Below are 9,255 nucleotides of genomic sequence, written 5' to 3'. Positions count from 1 at the left end.
TTACCCCGGGGCAAAAGTGGGCGTGAAGGAAGGATTCGGAGGAGGCAAGCGGAGCATCTTGGCCGATGTGCAGTGGAAGATGTGGCCAAGTGTCGAAGGGAGCGTGATGAAAGGTGCCAGGCGGAGAGCGTGAAACGGAGACCAGTGAGGCAGGAGGGATGCAGCAGGGGACCAGGAAGGGATGCAGCTGGGAGCTGATCGTAGCGTGACTGTCAGGAATGGCGTGATGAACGCATGAGATGAATGCTTTCTGCTCTTCCTAGGCCGGGGTGAAGGGAATACAGGACCCTGGGCTGTGAAAGTCTGGGGACTCCTAAACATCCAGGGATGCCTGATGGTGCGCTGCTCTGTCTGGGCCAGCTTTAGATCTAATAACGCCCAGGGAGAGCAGAACTGATACGTTTACTTACATACTGTACAGAGTCCCTGCTTCCAGCAGGGCTAGAGCCCAGGACAACTGCCCTGAGATCAACAGCTCACAGATGGAAATGCCGGGGTGTGTGTATCGGTGTGATGGGCTTTAGCTGGGGGTTGGAGTCCTCTTCACCCCTCCTCCAGCCCCACAGCATCTCTCGTGTCTCTCACTGCACTGAAGAGACCAGCCTGTTGAACACAAAGCTGATTCTTAACTGAGGCTGCTGGATGCAGGCAAACCGTGCGGGGGTTTTTTAACTCCCACAATGACTAATAGGGAACACACAGGCACTCCTGAAATCCAGGAGGAAGAGATGCCAGGAGAAGAAGAGTTTGCATGTTGTGGATCCCAAGTGAAGGTGAGAGCAGAGATGGGCAAACTAGGTGGCATATACCCCCCCCCCCCCACGTGCTTAAATGCTTTGCTACGCAATTCCTGTGGAGCTCAGTGGAACTTATCCATCCACTTAAATGTTTTGCTGAACTGGGACCCAAACCTCTCAAGAGTCACCTAGACACTCAACAGCAATCTGGAGTCTTCTCTAACCTATCTAGAAAGGAGCACAGCTGCTGCCCGTTTCCTGGGGGTGGGATTAGCAAGACCTGGCCTTTCACTTGAGTTCTCATCTTTTATTGTGGAGCTTGTGGGAGAAGGCCCAACGCTGACCGTGAGCGGAGGCGATACAAGGAGAAGTGAGGAGGCAGAACCAACCGGCGAGCGAGAGAGTGCTGAGAAATGAGAGTGGAGATGGAGGTGACAGCAGAATTGGGCAGAGCCATGAAGGTGTAGCTTGAAATTGGAAGGTGAGAGAATTTGTCCCGTGGTTGATGTGGATTTTCTTGTGGTTTTCTGCTGTCCTGGTTCCAGTGCTGGGCATAGCCACCAAGCACAAAGAGGCATGGAAAAAAAAAAAAAAGATCTGGATGTTTTAGGATGCTGAAAGCAATTTGGTTTTGAGCTCTGTTCTAAATGTGGATGATGCATCCCTTTTATTTTCAGTGCTGGCTCCTCGGGGCCTGGGGAGGCCCGTCACAGCGTGTCGAACCCTGGATTCTGCCCCATCTACAAATAGCTGGTGCTTGCTGAAGAGAGCAGATTTGGTAAACCCCATCAACAAGCATATTCTCAGCCAGGCATTGTTCCAGTTTGTATATGTTTGAAAAGAACTGTTGGGGCATATGTTAAAGCTGGCATCTTCCCTGGGACTTGTTAAGATCTGACGCTGGAATGCGATAACCATATCCTGATGCACAAAACATTTAAACAAATAAAAGCAAACAAAGTCCACTAGAGATTCTAGTGAGGCTGGTAAGAAGAGCCTTTACTTACATTTTGTGCAGAACTGAACAACATACCAGACAGTGCTGCAGTTCCTGGCTGCTTCATCTTTCTGAATCAAAATGGCTGGAGAGTGTTTCTCATAGGATAGCTAACTATGCAAGCGCCTGGCTCCAGTTTCTGATCCCAGCTACACCAGAGCAAATCCAGAATCACTCCATTGGGGACGATGCTAACGTTCACGAGGACGTGATTCCCATTTACACTTGGACAGCAAAGGGGCCTCAGAGTGGCTGCAAACATTTACACCCACTACCTGGTCCCTTCCCACAGGCAGAGCAGTGAAATGGGGCCATAAGTGTATGAGAATCCAGCCCATGAAACTTCCAGCACTTGTGAACGTTTCCATGAATTCAGCCCATTGTCTGTATACTCATCGTGATGGGCTGTATAAACTCCATGCTGGTTAACAGGAGCCTGAGGCCAATTAAGCCATTCTTAAGTGGCACTCTTATAGGGTGTGAGGCATAACTGAGGCCCAAACCCAGCTGGGGAAGAGCTCGGTTTTCAGAAAGAAAGGAGCCCAGATGGAATGCTCTGGGGCTGGAGTGCTCTGGGGCTGGAGCACCCCTGGGCAAGAGGCACTGATGTGGAAGAGGGAGGAGTGGGGGCAGGAAGAGGTAGAGCGAGACCAGGGCATGCCCAGGAGAGGGGGAAGAACAGGGCGGGAAGGGGTGGCGTGTGGGTGGGGCCTTGGGGGAAGGGGTGGCATGTGGGTGGGGTCTGGGGCAGAGCGGGGGATCGAACACCCCGGGGAAATCAGAAAGTTGGCACCTATGAGGGAGGGGACCTAGGTGAGAGGTAGCCAGGAGTTTCCCTCTCTGGGCTAAAGGCTGAGAGAAGCATGGGAGGCCTAGAGCCAAACTAGAGGGTCCTGGGGCAAGAGGAAGCCAGAGAGGCTCAGGGCGGTGAAGCCTGGGGACTGAGGTGAGTTGTCCTAAGCTGGAGGCAGTGAAACCTAAGAGGGGTTTGGATGGACGTTTAAGGAACTACAGGGATGAATTCTGCAGTTACTCTCCATATGCGTTATAAAAATATGTGTATAAGTGTGAATATGATGGAACTGGAATACGCTTCATGCAAAAGGTCTCTTGTAAGGTCTCATTACAAAGCTTATGATCTGAGTGTGTTCATCCTGTTCATATGGGTGGATAAAGCAAACATGCTCAATGAAAGCATCCCCAGATGGTGTGTGAGTACTGCTCATCACCCCCTGGACTATTCCCAGGGCATCAGGCACCCCAGTGTATCATTGTTCCCTAGTTTCAATACACAGCCATACTAACTGTATTTGGCTGGCTGCCGTGACTTCCTGGTGACTTTCCCTTGATGGCTTTTTTTTTGGAGGCAGTAACTAGTGGGTGCTTAGAATGTAAGAACATATGAGCTGCCAACGGGTCAGACCAAGGGTCCATCCTGTCTTCTGATGGTGGCCAATACCAGAGCTTCAGGGGGAGTGCACAGAACCAGGCAGTTATCTAGTAACCCACCCCTGTCTTCCGTTCCTGGCTTCTGGCAGTCAGAGGTTTGAGGTTGCCCAGAGCATGGGGTTGCATCCCTGACCACTTTGGCTAATAGCCATTGATGGACCTATCCTCCATGAACTTACCTAGTTCTTTTTTGATCACAGTTGCAGTTTTGGCCATCACAGCATTCCATGACGATGAGTTCAACAGGTTAACTGCATGTTGGGTGAAGAAATATTTCCTCTTGTTTGTATTAAACCTGCTGCCAATGAATTTCATCAGGTGACCTCTGGCTTATGTATTGTGTGAAAGGGAAAATAACATTTGCTCTTCACTTTTCCACACAATTTATGGTTTTGTAGACCTCTATCATATCCCTCCTTAGTCATCTCTTTTCTAAGCTGAATAGCCCTAATCTTTGTAGTCTCTCCTCATATGGAAGCTGTTCCAAACCCTTGATCATCTCCTTTGCCCTTATTCTGAATCTTTTCTAGTTCCACAGTACCCTTTTTGAGATGGGGCAGCCAGAACTGGAATCAGTATTCAAGGTGTGGGCACACCATGGATTTATATAGTTGCATTATGATATTCTCATCTTATTTCCTATTCCTTTCCTCATAGTTCCTAACATTATTAGTCTTTTTGACTGCTAGTATGCACTGAGCTGAAGTTTTCAGAGAATTGTCTATGGTGACACCAAGATCTTTGCTAATTTAGATCCCATCTTTTATATGTATAGTTGGGACTATTTTTTTCAAATGTGCATTACTTTGTGCTTATCAGCATTTAAGTTTGTTTGCCATTGTGTTGCCCAGTCATCCAGTTTTGTGAAATCCCTTTGTAACTCTTCGCAGTTGGCTTTGGATTTAACTATCTCGAAAATTTCATATCCTCTACAAACTTTGTCACTTCACTGTTTACTCCTTTTTCCAGATCATTAATGATCATGTTGAACAGCACAAGTCCCAGTAAAGATCCTTGGGGGACCCTGCTATTTACCTCTTTCCACTGTGAAAACTGACCAGTTATTCCTACCCTTTGCTTTCTGACTTTTAACCAGTTACTTACCCATGAAATGGCCATCCCTCTTATCTTGTGGCTGTTTAGTTTCCTTAAGAGCTTTTGGTGAGGGACTTTGTCAAACGCTTTCTGAAAATCCACTATGTTCACTGGGTCACCCTTGTCCACATGTTTGTTTGACCCCCTCAAAGAATTCTAATAGATTGGTGAGGCATGATTTCCCTTTACATAAGCTGCATTGACTCTTCCTTCAACATATTATGTTCATCTATGTGTCTGATGATTCTGTTCTTTACTATAGTTTCAACCAATTTGCCTGGTACTGAAGTCAGACTTACCAGCCTGTAATTGCTGGGATCACCTCTGGAGCCTTTTTTAAAAATTGGTGTTACATTAGCTATCCTCTAGTCATCTGGTACAGAGGCTGACCTAAGCAATAGGTTACATATCACAGTTGTTAATTCTGAAATTTCACATTTGAGTTCCTTCAGAACTCTTGGGTGAATCCCATCTGGTCCTGGTGACTTATTACTGCTTAATTTATCAGTTTGTTCCAAAACTTCCTTTACTGAAACATCATCAACCTGGGACAGTTCCTCAGAATTGTCCCCTAAAAAGAGGGGCTCAGTTGTGGGAACCTCCCTCACATCCTCTGCTGTGAAGACTGATGCAAAGAATTCATTTAGCTTCTCTGCAATGGCCTTCCCTGAGTGCTCCTTTAACACCTCGATTGTCCAGTGGCCCCACTGATTGTTTGGCAGGCTTCCTGCTTCTGAGGAACTTAATTATACTTTTACACTTGACTTGCCAGAGTTGTTGCTCCTTTCTGTTTTTCCTCAGTAGGATTTAACTGCCAATTTTTAACAACTTTTGCTATCTTCTTTACTAGGATCTAGAGTTCCCCCTCTAATTCATTCATCCCTAAGGGATGTCTCAGTCCGAACCTTGTGCTCCTCTGTACCTGTTGGCTTTCCCCCAACACTTAGTTTAAAAACTCCTCTACATCCTTTTTAATTTTACATGCCAGCGATCTGGTTCTGTTTTGGTTTAGCTGGAGACCATTCCTCCTGTATAGGCTGCTCCTTTCCCCAAAAGTTTCCCAGTTCTGAATAAATGAAAATCCCTCCTCTCTACCCTGTCATCTCATCCACGCGTTGAGACCCGCAGTTCTGGCTGTCCAACAGGCCCCACGTGTGAAACTGGAAGCATTTCAGAGAATAGGTAATCTCTTACCTAGCAGCCTCAATTTGGCCTCCAGGATCTCTCTCCCTATGTCACTGGCACCCACGTGAACCACAACAACCAGCTGCTCCCCACCCCTACGTATAGGCTATCTAGATGTCTTGTGTCTTCGAACCCAGCAAGCAATTTACAATATGGTTCTCCTGGTCATCACAAACCCAACTACTTATTATTCTAATAATTGAATCCCCCACTACTATTGTCTGTTTCTTCCTAATAACTGGGGTCTCCACTCCCAAAAGAATATCCTCAGGGTGAGAGGATACCATGACATCATCTAGAAGGAGAGTCACTTTTGGGATCATTTTCGCTCTGCTCCAGCTTGATGCTCTCCTGCCCCGAGACCTTCATGCTCTTTAACAGCACAGGAGCTGTCAGGCAGGAGGTGGGACTGCTCCACATCCCTGAAAGTCTCCTCTATGTACCTCCGTCTTCCTTTCCTCCTCCAGTTCGGCCACTCTGGCCTCAAGAGCACGCACTTGGTCTCCGAGGACAATGAGTTGCTTGCACTGTATACCCCCATATGCCACCTGTCCATGAGGCAGGGAATCAGATGTGTTGGCCTACGCACAATAAACTCCTCCCCGGGCAGCTGTGCTCGAGAAAGGGCTTCTGTAGGAGGGCTCTAGATTTACACCTACGTCTAGGCCACACCCCTTTCCCACCTCCTGTGGATTACTTGTGTCCTGGTCTCTAAAAGCTATCCCTTTGATCAAGGAGTATCACTAACAAGTGATTTACTCAGGCCTTGTCTACACTTAAAATAGAGTCATAGATATTAAGGTCAGAAGGGACCATTAGGATCATCTAGTCTGGTACGGTGGCACACAGCGGCACTGTTGCTTCAGTGTAGACCCTACCTACGCTGACGGGAGTTCTCCTGTCGGGGTAACATGTCTGCCTCCCTGAGAAGCAGTGGCTAGGGCGACAGAAGAATTTTCCTATTGACCTAGCACCGCCTACACCCGGACTTTGGTCGGCTTAACTGTGTCATTCTCGGGTGTGGATTTTTCACACCCCTGAGTGACATCATGGGGTTGACCTCATTTTCTAGTGTAGACCGGCCCTCGGCTGCCATCATGCCTAGCACCTCTGAGGCGCTATAAGCCCCCAGTGCAGCCTCTCTGACCAAGCTTGGAAGATAAGGTTTAGAGCGGGGTAAGCCTTTAGATTTTAAACCAAGGGCAAGTCTACACTAAACAATCAAGTTGACCTAAATTATGTCGACGTAGAGCCACCGCAGGAATTGAATCGGTTTTACACGTCTGCGCTGCGCTCCTGGTGTCGGTGCGCGTCCTCACCGGGAGCACTTGCACCAATTTAACTGCCTGTGTGGGGCATTGTGGGAAGGCTTCTGAAAGGCAGCAGCAGTCGATGTAAGCAACACCGTGTCCGCACTGACACTGCTTCGACCTAACTACATCGCCTTAAGCGCTATGCCTCTCGCAGAGGTGGAGTTAAGTCAGTGTAGGGGGCGAGTTACATCAGAAGGAGCTACATTTTAGTGTAGATGCTTACGGAGTCAGGTTGGCATAAGCTGCCTTATGTCGACCTGACTCTGTAGTGTAGACCACACCCTAGATTTTAAAATGCTTGGCCTGTAAAATGCCAAGTCTCTACCAACTAGAGTTTTACAGAATTTACATGGCGAGGCCTTCCATCTTCAGTTTTAGGACGTTCAAAATTTAGGCAGCTAATCTCAGGCTAGGAAACTGATTAAAATAATGGAAATGAAAAATAAGGGCACTTAGCTGTCCTCATTGCTGCCAAAGTCTCCTTACGTTGGCAGCTCGCTCACTCTGTTGCGGGCACTTGCTGCTTGTGATGGGGTTTCTACCCCACACTGGTCTGTAAGGTGTTAATGGAGCCCTTGGAGGCTGTGCAGAAAGCAGCCAATAGGAGACAGGCCACGAGGAGCAGCCAATCAGGGCTGGGCAGGCCAATATAAGAAGAGTTGCAGGGCAGAAGAGGTTCAGTTGCTCTTTGGAGCTCAAGGAGGAAGGACTGGCTGCATTGCAGGCAGAAGAAAGCCAACACCCTGACAGAGACCTGAGGAGCTAGGGAAGAGCTCCTGGCTGGTGGTTGGGAGTTGGAGGCTGAGGCCCTGAGGCAAGGGTGAAGAAGGTGCTCAGGCTGCGGGGAAGTAGCCCAGGAAAATAGACTGAGAGGTTGGAGGGGACGCAGCATGTGGCTGTCATCTACAGGGTCCCTAGGCCAGGACCCAGAGTACTGGGCAGGCCAGGGTCCCCCCACCCCCATGTGCCACTGAGGAAGTGGTTGGACTGTGGTACTGTCCCCTGAAAGGGGGGAGCACAGACTGCGGCACAGCCGGAGGGCTGTGCTCTGAAGAGGACGCAGCAGTCCTTGGAATGACATGGGTCCAGGAGCAGGGGTGATGGCAGGTTCGACACCCCTGAAAGTCAGCATACCGACCTCTGGAGCTGATCCGCAAGGTGACCAGCAGCAAGACCTAGCAGGGGGAGTCCCACCCTGTTACACTGCTCAAGAAGCAAAAACACCCAGTGCATTATATTGTTTGTTCCCTACTGGACAAAACCATTATGAAAATGAAGGCAGAAGCTAGGCTTTAAGGCTCACAGGTTTGCGGCCTGTGCTTCTGATCCTGTGACGTGCTGAATGGCCACAGAGGCGCACTCACCGGACCGAGTCCGTTGCTGCTCACACCTTTGCCTCAATATGATCATCTTAGAGCATCACTTCCATGGAAAATCTGCAGTGCATTATGGGAGTCCTAGCCTGCCATGCTGGCTGGGGAGACCTTTGCCCACAGGTAATGAGCTACAACAGCACCCCCACAAAAAACCTCTTGCAATGTGCTGCACGCAATTTCCATGAGTAAACAGTGTTTTACACAGTATCTGTCTGCGCTACCTCTGCCTGCCTTTTAATAATGCCCTTGTCAAATAGAGAACACACTGTATAATTTATGGGGTGTTTTTAACTCCCTCACAGGGAGTGCCATAAATACGGACAGTACTGCAGGGGGTAAATTGCGTACATAATCAGCGTTCCTTGCCTGAAATGCTCTGCCTGACACAATGCCTTATGAAACCTGAGACCCGCTTTGGGAGTGCTGTGCATAGAGCGAGAGGGAGGAGGAGAACTGGAGGTGGAGTATTCAGAAATCACTCTATTCCCTTCTAGGCTACAAAGCAGGAAACACTCACTTGACTCACTATCTTTTGAGTGCATCCACTCCACCGAGTGCAGAGATGCGACTAACCTGAGCATCCTGCTATGCTCTAAATGGGGGTAGGAGAAATCTAAGGACTTCATAAGTTTTAAGGCCAGAAGGGTAAATCATGATCATCTGGTCTGAGCTCCTGCACATCGCAGACCCACCCCCTCCTGTAGGCAGAGGCGGATGGCAGTTTTATGGGCCCTGGGCCAGAGCAAGTTGGGGGCCCCTCTGCACCCCTTCTACCTGCTGTCCTTCCTTTTCTACCCCCCCTCCCCTCCCGGTGCTCCTGTCGGGGAAATGGGATCGGGGCACGGGGGCTTGCCCTGCTCCCCCCACCCGGCTCTCCTGCTGGAGAGCCCTTGCGCCCCGACCCCACTCCACAGCAGGAGTGCCAGATGGGCGGAGTAGGTCAGGGTGCAAGGGCACCCATTTTTCCAGGGGCCCCCAATTGGCCAGAGCCCCTGGGCATTGGCCCAGTGGCTAATCCGTCACTGCCTGTACTAGGCTCGTAACCTCTGGCGTGCTATTGAAGTCCTCAAATCATGATTTAAAGACTTCAGGTTACAGAGAAT

The sequence above is a fragment of the Lepidochelys kempii genome, chromosome 4 (assembly GCF_965140265.1).
Source record: "Lepidochelys kempii isolate rLepKem1 chromosome 4, rLepKem1.hap2, whole genome shotgun sequence".
NCBI lineage: Eukaryota > Metazoa > Chordata > Testudines > Cheloniidae > Lepidochelys > Lepidochelys kempii.
Note: the sequence above shows the minus strand (reverse complement) of the source record.